The sequence below is a fragment of the Tursiops truncatus genome, chromosome 6, assembly GCF_011762595.2.
Source record: "Tursiops truncatus isolate mTurTru1 chromosome 6, mTurTru1.mat.Y, whole genome shotgun sequence".
NCBI classification, from domain to species: domain Eukaryota; kingdom Metazoa; phylum Chordata; class Mammalia; order Artiodactyla; family Delphinidae; genus Tursiops; species Tursiops truncatus.
In genome coordinates, this window is record NC_047039.1 from 108,790,357 (window position 1) to 108,805,300 (window position 14,944).

The window sequence follows — 14,944 nt, forward strand, 5'->3', positions numbered from 1 at the left end:
GTCCTGTGGAATGTCCACAAATGTTGTCTGTGTGCTTCCTCGTGGTGTCATGTAACTTGTTTCTCTATCCCTATATTTCCCATGAAACTGAGCCTCCTCCCCTTTTAAATAACTGTTTTGATGAGATATATTGGGTGGGCCAAAAAGTGACTTCTGTCTTTAAGTAAAAATAAAAGACACATTTTTCATTTTCACCAAGAACTTTATTGAACAATGTATTCACTGTTTTGTTCCACTACCTTCTGCCATTTTTCAGGCAACTTCGTAACTCCATCTTCCCAAAACTTTGTATCTTTTTGAGCAAAGAACTGTTCCAGGTGCCTTTTACAGTCTTCCAGGGAATTGAATTTTTTTCCATTAAGAGAATTTGGTAAAGACCAAAACAAATGGAAATACGAAGGTGCAATGTCTGGTGAATACGGAGGATGAATCCAAACTTCCCAGCCAAGCTGTAACAGTTTTTGTCTGGTCATCAAAGAAACATGCGGTCTTGCGTTATCCTGATGGAAGATTAGGCATTTTCTGTTGACTAATTCCGGACGCTTTTCGTTGAGTGCTGCTTTCAGTTGGTCTAACTGGGAGCAGTACTTGTTGGAATTAATTGTTTGGTTTTCTGGAAGAAGCTCATAACAGAGAACTCCCTTCCAATCCCACCATATACACAACATCACCTTCTTTGGATGAAGACCAGCCTTTGGTGTGGTTAGTGATGGTTCATTTTGTTTGCGCCACGATCTCTTCCGTTCCACATTATCGTACAGTATCCACTTTTCATTGCCGATCACAATTTGTTTTAAAAATGGAACATTTTCGTTACGTTTAAGTAGTGAATTGCATGGGGAAATACGGTCAAAAAGGTTTTTTTTGCTTAACTTATGTGGAACCCAAACCCAAACGTAACCAAGCTGGTGCAAATGATTTTCAGTGTCTGATTTGGACATTTTGAGTATGTTGGCTACCTCCCGTGTGGTGTAACGTTGATTGTTCTCAATTAATGTCTTGATGTGACCGCTATCAACTTCAACTGGTCTACTTGACATTGGAGCATCGTCCAGCAAGAAATCTCCAGCACAAAACTTCACAAACCATTTTGGACATGTTCGATCAGTCACAGCACCTTCTCCATACACTGCACAAACCTTTTTTTGCGTTTCAGTTGCGTTCTTACCTTCCTTGAAATAATAAAGCACGATATGCCAAAAATGTTGCTTTTTTTCTTCCATCTTCAATACTAAAACGGCTACACAAAAAAATTCACCGATTTTGATAAGTTTTTTTTTAAAAATACATGCTGATAGGACAGCTGTCACAATATAATCTAACAAAATTGTCTTGAATGACGTTAAAGACAACTAAGCGCTACTAGAGCCATCTCACAGAAAACATCTAATGAACTTTTGGGCCAACCTAGTAATTCACACCATAAACATCGCTCTTTCAAAGTGTACAATTCAATGCTTTTTTTTTTTTTTTTTTTTTAATGCGGTACGCGGGCCTCTCACTGCTGTGGCCTCTCCCGTTGCGGAGCACAGGCTCCGGACGCGCAGGCTCAGCGGCCATGGCTCACGGGCCCAGCCGCTCCGCGGCATGTGGGATCCTCCCGGACCGGGGCACGAACCCGTGTCCCCTGCATCGGCAGGCGGACTCTCAACCACTGCGCCACCAGGGAAGCCCAATTCAATGCTTTTTAGTATATTCACAGAGTTGTGTGACCATTACTATTGTCCAACTTCAAAATGTTCTCATCAAACCCCACACCACTAGCAATCACTCCCCATTCTGCCCTGCTGCCAGCCCCTGGCAACCACGAATCTACTTCCCTCTCTCTATGGGTTTGCCTACTCTGGCCATTTCATATAAATGGAATCACACAATATGTGTCCTCTGGGGACAGGAAGCTTTTATTTAGCATAATACCTTCAAGGCTCATCCGTGTTTTACCATGTACGAGTACTTCATTCCTTTCTATTGCCAAATAACACGCCATTGTATAAATATACCATACGCTGCTTATCCATTCATCGTTGATGGACATTAGGGTTGTCTCCACTTCTTGGCTCTTATAAATAATGTATCTATGAACATATGTGTACAAGTATTTGTGTGAAGTTACGTTTTCGTTCTCATGGGTGCATATACATAGCAATGGAGGCTAGGTCGTGTGTAACTCTGCGTTTAACATTTTGAGGAACCACCTATCTGTTTTCCAGAGTAACTGTACCATTTTACAATACCACCAGCAATGTATGAGGGTTCCATTTTCCCTACATCCTCACCAACATTTGTTGTGGTCCATCTTTTTTATTTTAGTCATCCTAGTGGGAGTGAAGGAGTATCTCATTGTGGTTTTGATTTGTGTTTCTCTAATGACTAGTGGTGTCGAGCATCTTTTCGTGGGCTTAGTGCAATTTGTATGTCTCCTTTGGAATTTCTCAGTTGGATTATTTGTCTTTTATTATTGAGTTGTAAATAATTCTCTATATAGACAAATTCCTTATCAGATACATGATTTCTAATTTTTTTCTCCAATTATATGGGCTGGGTTCACTTTCTTGCCATCCTTTGAAGTACACTTTACATTTTTATTGATTGATTGATTGATTTATTTATGGCTGCTTCGTTGCTGCGCGCAGGCTTTCTCTAGTTGTGGCAAGTGGGGGCTACTCTTCGTTGCCGTGCGTGGGCTTCTCATTGCAGTGGCTTCTCTTGTTGTGGAGCACAGGCTCTAGGTGCATGGGCTTCCGTAGTTGTGGCACGTGGGCTCAGTAGTTGTGGCTTGTGGTCTCTAGAGTGCAGGCTCAGTAGTCGTGGTGCACAGGCTTAGTTGCTCTGAGACACGTGGGATCTTCCCAGACCAGGGCTCGAATCTGTGTCCCCTGCATTGGCAGGCGGATTCTTAACCACTGCAACACCAGGGAAGTCCCGGCTTTCAATTTTGATGAAGCTGCATTTATTTATTTATTTTGTATCCCTGTGCTTTTGGTGTCACATGCCTAAGGAATGTCATGAAGATTAGTGCCTTTGTTTTATTCGAAGAGGTTTATAGTTTTCACTCTTACTTTTAAGTCTGTGATCCATTTTGTGTTAACTTCTGTATATGGTGTGAGGTGGAGATATTAAGTCTTGTAATCCATAAACATAGGATGTCTTTCCATTTGTTTAGGTCTCCTTTCAATTCCTTTCAGCAAAGTTTTGTAGTTTTCACTGTACAAAACTTACAGTTCTTTTGTTAAGTTTATTCCTAAATATCTTATTCTTTTGGATACAAATATAAATGGAATTATTTTCTTAATTTCAGTTTTAGAGTGTTCATTGCTAGTATATAGAAATTGCTTTTGTATATTGATCTTGTATCCTGAAACCTTTCTGAACTCATTTATTTGTTCTAATATATATTTTTAGTGAATTCCTTATGATTTTCTATACACAAGATCATGTCATCTGCAAATACAGATAGTTTTACTTTTTCCTTCGTAATCTCGATGATTTTTATTTCTTTTTCTTGCCTAATTGCTCGGGCTAGAACCTCCAGTACAATACTTAACAAGAGTGGGGAGACTGGGAATCCCTGTCTTGTTCCTTCCTGATTTGGAGGGAAACTTTCAGTCTTTCACCACTAAGTATGATGTTAGTTGTGGGTTTTTCATAGATGCACTCAGGCAGAATTTTAATCCAGATGTGAGGGACTCCAAAGCCCTGACTCTTACCTTAGTCCTAGGACATAAGAGGAGTGGCCTGGTCAGGAAGAGGTTCAAAGAGCTGTCAAAACTCGAGATGGACGTGGAGGGTCTGGGCTACGTGGGAGGAGTCGATTCCAGCAGGGCACACCAAGCCCCACTGACAGGAGGCCCTGTCACCATCTTCCTTGCAGCCTTACAGAGCCCTTGCCCAGGCAAAACAAATGTGGGAAACTCACTGTCATAGCCCTCAGGCGCCCCCATCAATGTTCAGCTCCTTGCAATCCTACCACACACCCTCTCACCTCCCATTCTGCTCTGAGACAGAATGTCCATGGGAAAAGGAAGTGGGAACAGCTGTAATCAGCACAGGTAGGAGGGGGAAGATGGACAAAAAGAGGCAGCCAGATGGAGAGGTTGAGAGACGGACTTCTGGGTTCGAGTCTGCCCCTCCCCCCCAACAATGTACCAATGAGGTGACCTTGGGCAAGTCTTTTCAGCTCCCTGAGTATGAGTTTTCCTATCTTTAAAAGAGGGATAGTCATTAAAAAGTCCACAAATGACAAATGCTGGAGATGGTGTGGGGAAGAGGGAACCTTTCTACACTGTTGGTAGGAATGTAAATTGATGCCACCACTATGGAAAATAGTCTGGAGGTTCCTTACATAACTAAAAATAGAGTCACCATATGACCCAGCAATCCCACTCCTAGGTATATATCCAGAGAAAACTATAATTGGAAAAGATACATGCACTCTAGTGTTCATAGCAGCATTATTTACAATAGCCAAGACATGGAAGCAACTTGAATATCCACCAACAGATGAATTGATAAAGAAGATGTGAGATATATATATATATATACATACATACATACATACACATACGATGGAATATTACTTGGCCATAAAAAGAATGAAATAATACCATTTGCAGCAACATGGATGGACCTAGAGATTATCATACTAAGTGAAGTAATTCAGAAAGACAAAGACAAATACCATATAATATCACCTATATGTGGAATCTAAAATATGATACAAATGAACGTATCTAAGAAACAGAAACAGACTCACAGACAGAGAAAACAAGCTTATGGTTGCCAAAGTGGGAAGGGGTGGGGAGGGATAAAGCAGGTGTTTGGGATTAGCATGTACAAACTATAGATAAACAACAAGGTCCTACTGTATAACGCAGGGAACAATATTCAGTATCCTGTAAATGGAAAAGAATATGTGTGTATATATGTATGTGTGTGTGTGTGTCTGTGTGTGTGTGTGTATATATATATATATATATATATATATGAAACTGAATCACTTTGCTGTACACCAGAAACTAACACAACCTTGTAAGTCAACTATACTTCAATTAAAGCATTATAAAAAATTAAAGCCCGAGCTTTGGGTGAAAGAATTCTATGGAGGAGAAAAAAATAAATAAATAAGTAAAATAAAATAAGGATAGTGACAAAATCCACCTCTCAGGGCCACTGTGAGGATGACATGGGCTAATACTCGTAAGGTGTTCAGCACAGCATAAAACACACTCTTGGCACTCCATAAATTCTGGTTATTATTGCATTTATTATTGTCAATTTTACTCTTACCTACATTTATACTATTGCTGCTGGTATGATGGCGGCCAATCCAGCATTCCCAGGAGAGAAATAGCCTTCCTGAATGTTCAGCCCTTGTCTGGTGATGTCCAGGGGCCCCAGGACTCCCGCGTTCCTGTTCACGCTGCACCCCATGTGGGGCCCAGCTTGAGAGAGGAAGCTTCTTCCACCAGAGCAAGAGCTTTGTCAGCTAAGAAGTTTCCTCAAGACGCTTGTAAGGCTCTATGCCAGGCACTCCAGAGATGTCACCTCATGGACATCTGTAAGATGTCACCCCATTTTACAGAAGAGAAAACTGAGACCCAGAGAAGTTGAGCAATCATCTAAGACCGCATAACTAGTAAGAGATGAAAACGGGATTTGAACCTGGATCACTGCTCTCACCTACTGGGCCACACCCCTCTCCTCAGCCATTGGCCAAATTGGAAAGTTCAAGAAGTCACCTTGGGACAAGGAGGAGGGGGCCCAGGTAGATGTCCCAAAATGCCCCAGAAAGGTCCATGACAAGAGCAAAGCAGAGCCCACATCAGAGATGTGGAGTGACGTACTGGGCCCTGAGGATCTATAGTTCTAACTCCAAGCACCTATAGAGACCCTGCCACAGGTGGCTCTCAGGGCCTGAGGGGCCATCCGGGTACCTCTGGGGTACTCTTCTGTAGTCAGCCCAAGACCCACAGAGCTTCCAGACAACCTGCCGTTAGGTCCCATCAACTGACATGACGGCTGACCCCCATCCTCCAACTGCATTTTGGAGCCGAAATGCAGATGTTATCATTTTCTTATGATAAACTCCTTTGGTAAACTGTGGACACCAGGGAAATCATTGTGGATCTTAATTCTGCCCAAACAGGAACCAGCACCTCTCCCAGCTTTGGGCCCTACCAGGCTGAGAACCCCCCCAAGCCCCTCTCCAAACCTGCCCGCTTGCAGTGGAGGCTACTTCCTGGGTCCTTTGCTCCCCATTCCTCACCCACAAAGTTGCTCACTTCTGAGGGTGGGCTTGGGGGTTCCTAGGCAACAAAGCCATCACTGAGCACAAAGATTCTACCCCCATTTCCCCGTCCTGTGAATCTCTCATTCAAGCACTCAGCAGATTTACTGCCAAGCTGTGCCAGGTGTGCTGGGGACTTGTGACTCAGGCTCCCGATCCAGGGGAGGGACACAAGCCACCATCTTTAGCCCCTGCTCTGTGCCAGGAGCCCTGTGCCTTATGCGTTCAGGCACCATCCCCCTGAAAGCTCAGAACAGCCCCATGAAGTATATGTTATCACCAGTTCATGGACTAATGTGTCTCTTTACCCCCAAAATATATGCCTCGAGCAGCTGCTAAGTGCCCGACCTGTGCAAGGGGGCAGATGCGCAATGATGGCAAAGGTTCCCCAGGTCCCTGCCTCCTTACAAGATGCTCCCCAGTAGGAGAGGCAGACCCTGAACAAGAGAAGAAAGACAAGGTAGGGAGGAAAGAAGGGTCACAGAATGCAGTGAACACTGTAGGTGACAAGGCGGAAAAGTAACACAGGGGACCTACTTTAAGTATGTTGATCCGGGAGGGACCCTCTGAGGAGGCGATATTCCGACCACTCCAGTCTCGTCTCCTTCCCTTCCAGAGACGCATCTGGAGCTTCCGGCCATGTCCAGCCCCAGCAAGGATGGTGGGCCAGCTGGAGAGGCAGGCGAACCCTCCTGTCATCCTCTCCTTCCTGCTGACCCACTTGGCAGGGGAGGTGGGAGGAAACATGGCTTCCTCCACCAACGAGCTGTGGGACCTTGGGGGAGTCACGGTCCCTCTCTGGGCTTGGATTCGTGAAATTACCCACCCGGCCCCATCCTCCGTAACTGAGACCAGAGAACGTACAGGAAGCATTTCATCTATTTGAAAGCGCTTTACAATGTGCAAGAAAGTTACCATTACCTTGCAGATCCCACAAGGAAAACGTGCATCACACCCAAGCTCTAAGTAACCGGCATCTGTGGGCCTTCGGGACCCTCCCAATGCCTAGTGGGGGCCACATCACATTCTCCTCTTGCTGAAGGGGAACTGAGGTTTGGTCGCAACATGGCCAGCCTGAAGTCTCCCCAAATTAGGAGTGGGAAATCAACTCCCAAATAATACCAGCGGCAGATACCATTGAGTACTTGCTGTGTCCAGGTCAATGCCAAGGTTCTTACATGGATTGTCATGTTTCGTCCCCACAACGGTCCTGCCCGGAAAGCTTTATGGCCATTAGCTGTGTTTTATGGGAAGGTGGGCAGCCAGCAGCTGTTCCCAACCCTCAGGTTAGACACAGAACTAAGCCGAAGGTCCCCAGCCTGGACTTAAGACAAATGGGAAATCATTCACTCATCCGACCCCTACAGATCCCCTCACATACCAGGCATGTTCTAGTCACCGAGGAAACACAAACACAAACTCCCATCCTTGTGGGGTTTACATCCTAGTGGGGAGACAACGGTGAATGAGAAAAATGTGCCGCGTGTTAGATGTCAAGGAGGACAAGCCCCCGGATCCTGTTCTCCAAGCACCACTCTGTTGGGACGAGAACAGTCAGTGTTTTGCAGCTCTTGCTGCTGGGGGATCAGGTCACCTGCACGTACTGCTCCATCTTCCCTTTTGCCATGAGTGTCTGGATCCCCAAGACAGGCAGAGGCAGCCAGGAACGCTAAGGACCTTCCTCCAAAGTGCACTGCCAGGTGGGGTGGGCCGGAGGGACCGAATGTGGGCCTCAGAACCCTCCCGCAAGCCTGGGGCCAAGAAGAACTCTCACCACCTCCAGGGTGAATTCCATCCGGTTCCTGCCATTGACATGAATTGCTTCCTGGTGGTTCTGGGTGCAAATCTACCCCACCCTGCAACTATGTGTAAGTTTCAGGATCTCAGAGACGGGCTTCGTTTTTCCTGTTTCTTCCATCATCTCCACAGGGCTGGGCCCAGGGGAGGCTCCTCAGAAACCCCATAGTCCTAGGCCACTGGTTTAGTTGGCATCCTGGATGTTGGGGGCAAGAAAAAGAGAAGGATGGGGATTCCAGCTACAGGCTGGAAGAAAGAACATACACAGGGCAAGGCAGGCGGGCTTGAGCACCGTGGGGGCTCTGGGATGTGCTGGGTGGTGCAAACAGCGCTCAGCACAAGTGTGCTTAGTAAATGAGACCTGGGCTGTGTGTGGGAGTTCCCTGGCTGTCCAGCGGTCAGGACTCGGTGCTCTCAACGCCGGCGTCCTGGGTCAGGGAACTGAGATCTCGCAAGCTGCGCGGCACCGCCAAAAACCAAAATTGTTAAAAAGAAAAAAAGAAGAACTGGGCTGTGTGGTCACCATTATTACTAATAAATCATATAGTAAAAACCCTTAATGGGACACCAGTGGGTGAGGGATATGGAAGGGTGAACATTTGGAAAGACTCATCCATGATAATAATAATTTCAAAACTAGGCAATGCTTATTGAGTGACCCCTGATTCCAGGCACCGTGCTGCGCACGGACTGTCAACTCTCATTTTCATCCTGGAATCAGATAAAGACCACTGGTTTCTCCATTTCACAGATGGGGGCACTGAGGCTTGAGGAGGCCGCGCCCAAGGTCACATGGCTGGTAAATGGTGGCCCCGGGCCGAGACTGAGACAGCTACGTAGAATGGGACTGGGGAAGGGTCAGAGTCAGGGCAGGGAGTAATCATGGGGGTCAAGGAGGGTAGCTGGCTGTCCAGGCCTAGACTAGGGGGTGCCATGTTCAGTCCAGCAGGTGAGGGGCATCCCTGGTGGGAGCCAGGATGGAGAAGAATCATAAGTTACACAGAGGAGAAACAACACTGGACAGACTCCCCTCCAGCCCTGATCAGAAGTCAGTTCAGGGACTTCCCTGGTGGTACAGTGGTTAAGAACCCACCTGCCAATGCAAGGGACGCAGGTTCGATCCCTGGTCGGGGAACTAAGATCCCGCATGTCTCGGAGCAACTAGGCCCGAGCGCTACAGCCTGCGCGCCACAACTAGAGAACCTGTGTGCCGCAACGAAAGATCTGCATGCCGCAAAGAAGACCCAACGCAGCCAAATAAATAAATATTTTTTAAAAAGAAGTCAGTTCAGTGGAGTCTGAAATGACCTTAAATTTTATGGGGAAAAATCTAAACTCAGCTTTCAAGCAAGAAAAGGGGCCCTTTGCTCCTTTCTGGAGTTGAAATTGCCAATGAAAAAAGTGTGGGCATTATTCAGAAAATCCATCCATCCTTCCACCCCCTGCGAAGCAGTGCTCTGTGCTAGACACATTCTAAGCACTGGGATACAGCAGGGAAAAAAAGAGACAAAAGATCGTGCCTTCAGGGGCTTGAATTCTGGTGGAGGGAGGTGGAAAGTAAGCAAGAAGTGAGTAGGTTATACACTATTAGAGGTGATAGAGGCTATGGAGAGGAATTGACGGAGGGCAGCGGGAGTGCTGGGAAGTGGTTTGTGATGTGAACAAAGGAGACCCTGGAAACCTTGGAGGTAAAGGGACATTTCACCAAAGACTCGGGGGGATGGGTGAAGGGCAAGTTGAATGTCTGGGGGAAGAGTGTCCAGTAGAGGGAACAGTAAGTGTGAAGGCTCCGAGGTGGGACTTGAGGGACAGGAAGGCGGCCTGTGTGGCTGGAGTGGGGATGGGAAGAGGGGTGTCAGTGACGCCAGGAGATGAGGGAGGAGAAGCTTAGCAGCCACTTGGGGCTTTAACCTGGAGAGAGGTGGGACACCACTGGAGGATTTTGAGCAGGACATAATCTGATTTACATTTTAAAAGGATCCCCCCACTGCCCCCCCCCCACCCCACTGCTGTGCTGGGAATACTGAGGTCTGCAGGGACTGCAGGAGGAGGGTCGGGGGAGGTGGCAGATGAGAAGAAACTGGGTTTGGGATTGATTTTGAAGGTGGAGCTGCCAGTATTAGCTGATGGAGGAGAGTTTTTGAGAAAAGGCAAAGTCAAGGCTGACCCCAGAGTTCTGGGCCCTGGGGCCACTTGCTGGATGACGAGCCATTAGTTGAGATGAGAAAGCAAGTTTTGGGGGGAAGAACAGAAGTTCCTTTTAGGCTTTTTTTTTTTTGCTGTACGCGGGCCTCTCCCGTTGCGGAGCACAGGCTCCGGACGCGCAGGCTCAGCGGTCATGGCTCACGTGCCCAGCCGCTCCGCGGCATGCGGGATCTTCCCGGACCGGGGCACGAACCCGTGTCCCCTGCATCGGCAGGCGGACTCTCAACCACTGCGCCACCAGGGAAGCCCTAGGCATTTTTTTTAATTGGCATATAATCGCTTTAAAATGTTGTGTTAGTTTCTGCTATATAACGAAGTGAATCAGCTATATGTATATATATATCCCCCCCTCTTGTATCTCTCCCCCCTCCCCACCCCCATCCCACCCATCTAGGTTGTCACAGAGCACCAGCTGAGCTCCCTGTGTTATCTGAGATGCAGATTAGACCGCTAGGTAGCCATTGACAAGATGCTTCTGGTTTCAGTGGGGAGGGCTGGGTGGTGATGTGACTGTGGGCCCCCTGATTCTAGAGGGACACTGGAAGGCTCCAGATTGGATGAGACCACCTAGGAAGTGAGAAAAGAGGGGGAGCCTCTATTGTTTCCTAGAAACTGCCGTAACAGAGTACCGAAGCTGGTAACTTAAAACAACAGGAAGTGCTTCTCTTACAGTTCAGGAGACTACAAGTCTGAGACCAAGGTGTCAGCAGGGCCATGCTTCCTCGGGACTCTGGAGAGAATCCTTCCTTGCCTCCTCCTGGCTTTGGATGGTGGCTGGCAGTCCTCGGCTTGCAGCTGCATCACTCTGACCTCTGCCTTGGTCGTCACATGCCATCTGATCTCTCCCTGTGTGTCTCTGTCCTTTTTTGTGGTACGCGGGCCTCTCACTGTTGTGGCCTCTCCTGCTGCGGAGCACAGGCTCCGGACGCGCAGGCTCAGCGGCCATGGCTCACGGGCCCAGCCGCTCCGCGGCACGTGGGATCTTCCTGGACCGGGGCACGAACCCGTGTCCCCTGCATCGGCAGGCGAACTCTCAACCACTGCGCCACCAGGGAAGCCCTGTCCTCTTCTTATAAGGACACCAGTCATATTGGATAAAGGCGCACCTGACTCATGTATGACCTCATCTTAACTAATTACACCTGCACGGTCCTATTTCCAAACGGTCGCATTCCGAGGTTCCAGGGGGTGGGGTGTAGGACTTCAATATATCTTAAAAAATTTTTTTATTAAAAATCCTTTTAGGTTGTCTTTTTTTGTATATTGTGGAAAAATACCCAAGACATAAAATTTACCATCCGAACCATTTTAAAGTGTACAGTTCTGTGGCATTAAGTACAGTCACGTTTTTATGCAACCATCCTCGCCATCCATCCACAGAACTCTTTTCATTTTACAAAACTGAAACTGTCCCCATTCAACACTTAACTCCCCATCCTCCCCTCCCCCAGGCCCTGGCAACCACCATTCTACTCTTGTCTCTGCGAATTTGACTACTCTAGGTTCCTTACATAAGCAGAATCATACAGGGTTTGTCCTTTTGCAACTGGCTTATTTCTCTTTGCATCATGTCCTCAGGGTTCATCCACATTGCAGCATGAGTCAGGATTTCCTTCCTTTTAAAGACTGAATAATATCTCGCCGCATATATTTTTTGGGGACACAACTGAACCCATTATTGGGGTCAAAAGACTAAGTCTTGGTCATTCCAATATTAAGAGGTCTAAGACATGAGGAGGAACCAGCAAAGAAGATTGAGGAGTGGCGGCGGGGAGGTGGAGGGGAATCAGGAGAATGTGCCTTCGGTATTGGGGGCGGGGAGTGATGGTCAGCGCCAGGGCTGCTTCTGGTCAAATAAGAGGTGGAAGGAAACGGACCATCAGCTTAGCAACGGGGAGAACATTGGTGACCTAGACCGGACCGGTGTTGGTGGAGTGGGAGGGATGAAGCCTGTTTGCAGTAGGTTTTGGGAGACTGGGATGAGAAGCAGGGACAGCAGGCAGATAAGTCTTTTGATAAATTTTGTAATAAAAGGGAGCTGAGAAATGGGGTGATAGCTGGAGGGAGACATGCAGTCAGAGGTTTTGCAAAGATGAGAGTAGTTACCGCGCGTTCATATGCGGGTGAGAATTATCCAGCAGGGAAGGGAAAGCTGATGAAGTGGGAGGGAAGGCGGAGTGGCTGGGGTGAGGCACGTCCCTGAGGGCAGGAGGTGGGATCTGATGCCCAAGGCAGGGTTGGGCATCTCTGGGAGCAGGAGAGGGCAGAGGGGGTGGACCAGGTGCCGGGGTGGGGCGGTGGTGGCAGTCCCTGGATATTCTTTTTTTTAAATAATTAATTATTTTTTGGTTGCGTTGTGTCTTCGTTGCTGCACGCGGGCTGGCTTTCTCTAGCTGCGGCGAGCGGGGGCTACTCTTCGTTGCCGGTGCACGGGCTTCTCATTGCGGTGGCTTCTCTTGTTGCGGAGCACAGGCTCCAGGCGCACGGGCTCAGTAGTTGTGGCTCGCGGGCTCTAGAGCGCAGGCTCAGTAGTTGTGGCGCACGGGCTTAGTTGCTCCGCGGCATGTGGGATCTTCCCGGACCAGGGATTGAACCTGTGTCCCCTGCGTTGGCAGGCGTATTCTTAACCACTGCGCCACCAGGGAAGTCCCAGTCCCTCGATATTCTTATTGTTTATGTCCCTCTGAAATAGAACAGGGTCGTAGGTGAGAGAGTTACGGGAGGTGGTGCTGACGGTCTGGGGAGTGAGAAGGCACAGAGACCTGGGGGAGGCGGTGTGGCTGCCAGAAAGGAAAACAGCTGCCGTTTGTTTGCTGCGGGTTTACTCCATGCCAGGCACCAGGCGGAGGGTATTCCACACGTTTTCTCATTTAATTCTCCCACCGACTCTGACATGTATTTTTATTTTCCATTTTACAGATGCGGAGACTTGAAGACTTAAGAAGGTGATGTAACTTCTTTACATCATATAACCTGTAAGTCTGACCCTGAAGCCTGACTACTAAACAAGCCTGTCCAAACCCCACAGGAAGCCTGGGGACGATTTTGTCAATTATTAAATTACCTTATTATTTTTTCTCTCTGGAGAAGTACTAAACGTTTATTTCAGAAAATTTGGAAAAATTCTAAGTGACATAAATATAAAAAAATTTTAAATGGCTCTAATTTCACCACCCAGAAATAATTACCATTAAAATGTAGTGATTTCTTTGCAGTATTTCTTTTCAATTCATATTAACTGTGGCAGATTTAATGTGTTCAGCAAATCCTGTTTCCCTTCTCTTCATGGCAGGCAGCTAGACTACATTTCCCAGCCTCCCCTGCAGGTGGGGTGGCATGTGATTGAGTTCTGACCAATGGAATGTGGGAGGGAGTGATGTCACGCCCATTCTGTGCCTGGACCATAACCTCTTCTGATCTTCCATGCTTTCTCTCTTCTCTTGTTGCTCATGGGATGGGAAGGACTCAGTGAAGGACTTCAAGACCCTAGGGGGCAGTTAGACCACTAGTCGGAAGGCTCCTGAGCTCCCGAATGACCCAGTGGAGACCCCACTTGCCCCTGATAGTTCCATAGGGTGGAATGAACCTTGGCTGTGTTGTCATTGGACTCTGGGCATTGTTTGTTAAAGCAGTTAGCCTGATACAGTAACATCACATAAATATTGGAATCATACTGTAGATACAGTTTTTAGGCTGATTTGTGTTGGTTATTATTATTTTATTATTATTATTGTATTTGTTATTATTACCATTTACAGCAACCTTCTCCTATATTGTTAAACAATCTTGGAGAGCGTGGTTTTAATGGTAGTCCATGATAATTATTTATTTACTCAATCCCATAAGGTTGGATATTTAGGTTGCTTCCGCCATTTTGCTTTTCTAAGTCAGGCTCCAGTGAACATCCTCATGATAAATCAGGTCACCTGATCTGGAGATGGACCAGTTCATCCCACCTCTGTTTCCTGTCTCTGAGCCTCTCCTTCACCCGAGCTTAAGGAGGTGCCCCAATTCCATAGACACTATCTATAAAAACGAGTGTAGTGGGATGAAATGTACATGCTTGGACGAAAGTGTGTGGAAAACCTTGATTATTCTAGAATTGGTCTCCTTTTGCCCTTGTGTCCCCTTTCCCACTGATGTCTTGGCAGTGGACGAGGTGAGGTGACATACTGAAAGTCGTCTCTGCCTTTGTAAGACAGTCTCTTCCAGGCAATTATCTGGTCAATTCAAAGCCCTGACTCCTTGTAAGGGCGATTCCTCTACACGCAGGCCATCCTGTTTCCGTTTCCTTTTGTAGGTGGTGTCTGGAAGCTTATGTGGTCTAAAGGGGTTGAGGAAAGGGTGTCCCGCCCTACTCACTGCACCTGCTCAGGTGTGGCTGGCTCGGTACGCACTGGTCTTTGGGCATCCTGCTGACTTTCGAGGATGGTAATTCTGGGTCTTGCTTTGTACCACGCTTCGCATCTCAGAGTCAAGCCTCTTCTCATCTGTATGGGTTTACTAGGGCTGCTGTAAAGAAGCGCCCCAGACTGGGTAGCTTCAAACAGCAGATATTTACTTATTCTGGAGTCTAGAAGTCTGAGATGAAGGTGTTGCCCATGCCATACTTCCTCTGAAGCCTCTAGGGGAGGATCCTTCCTTGCCTCTTCCCAC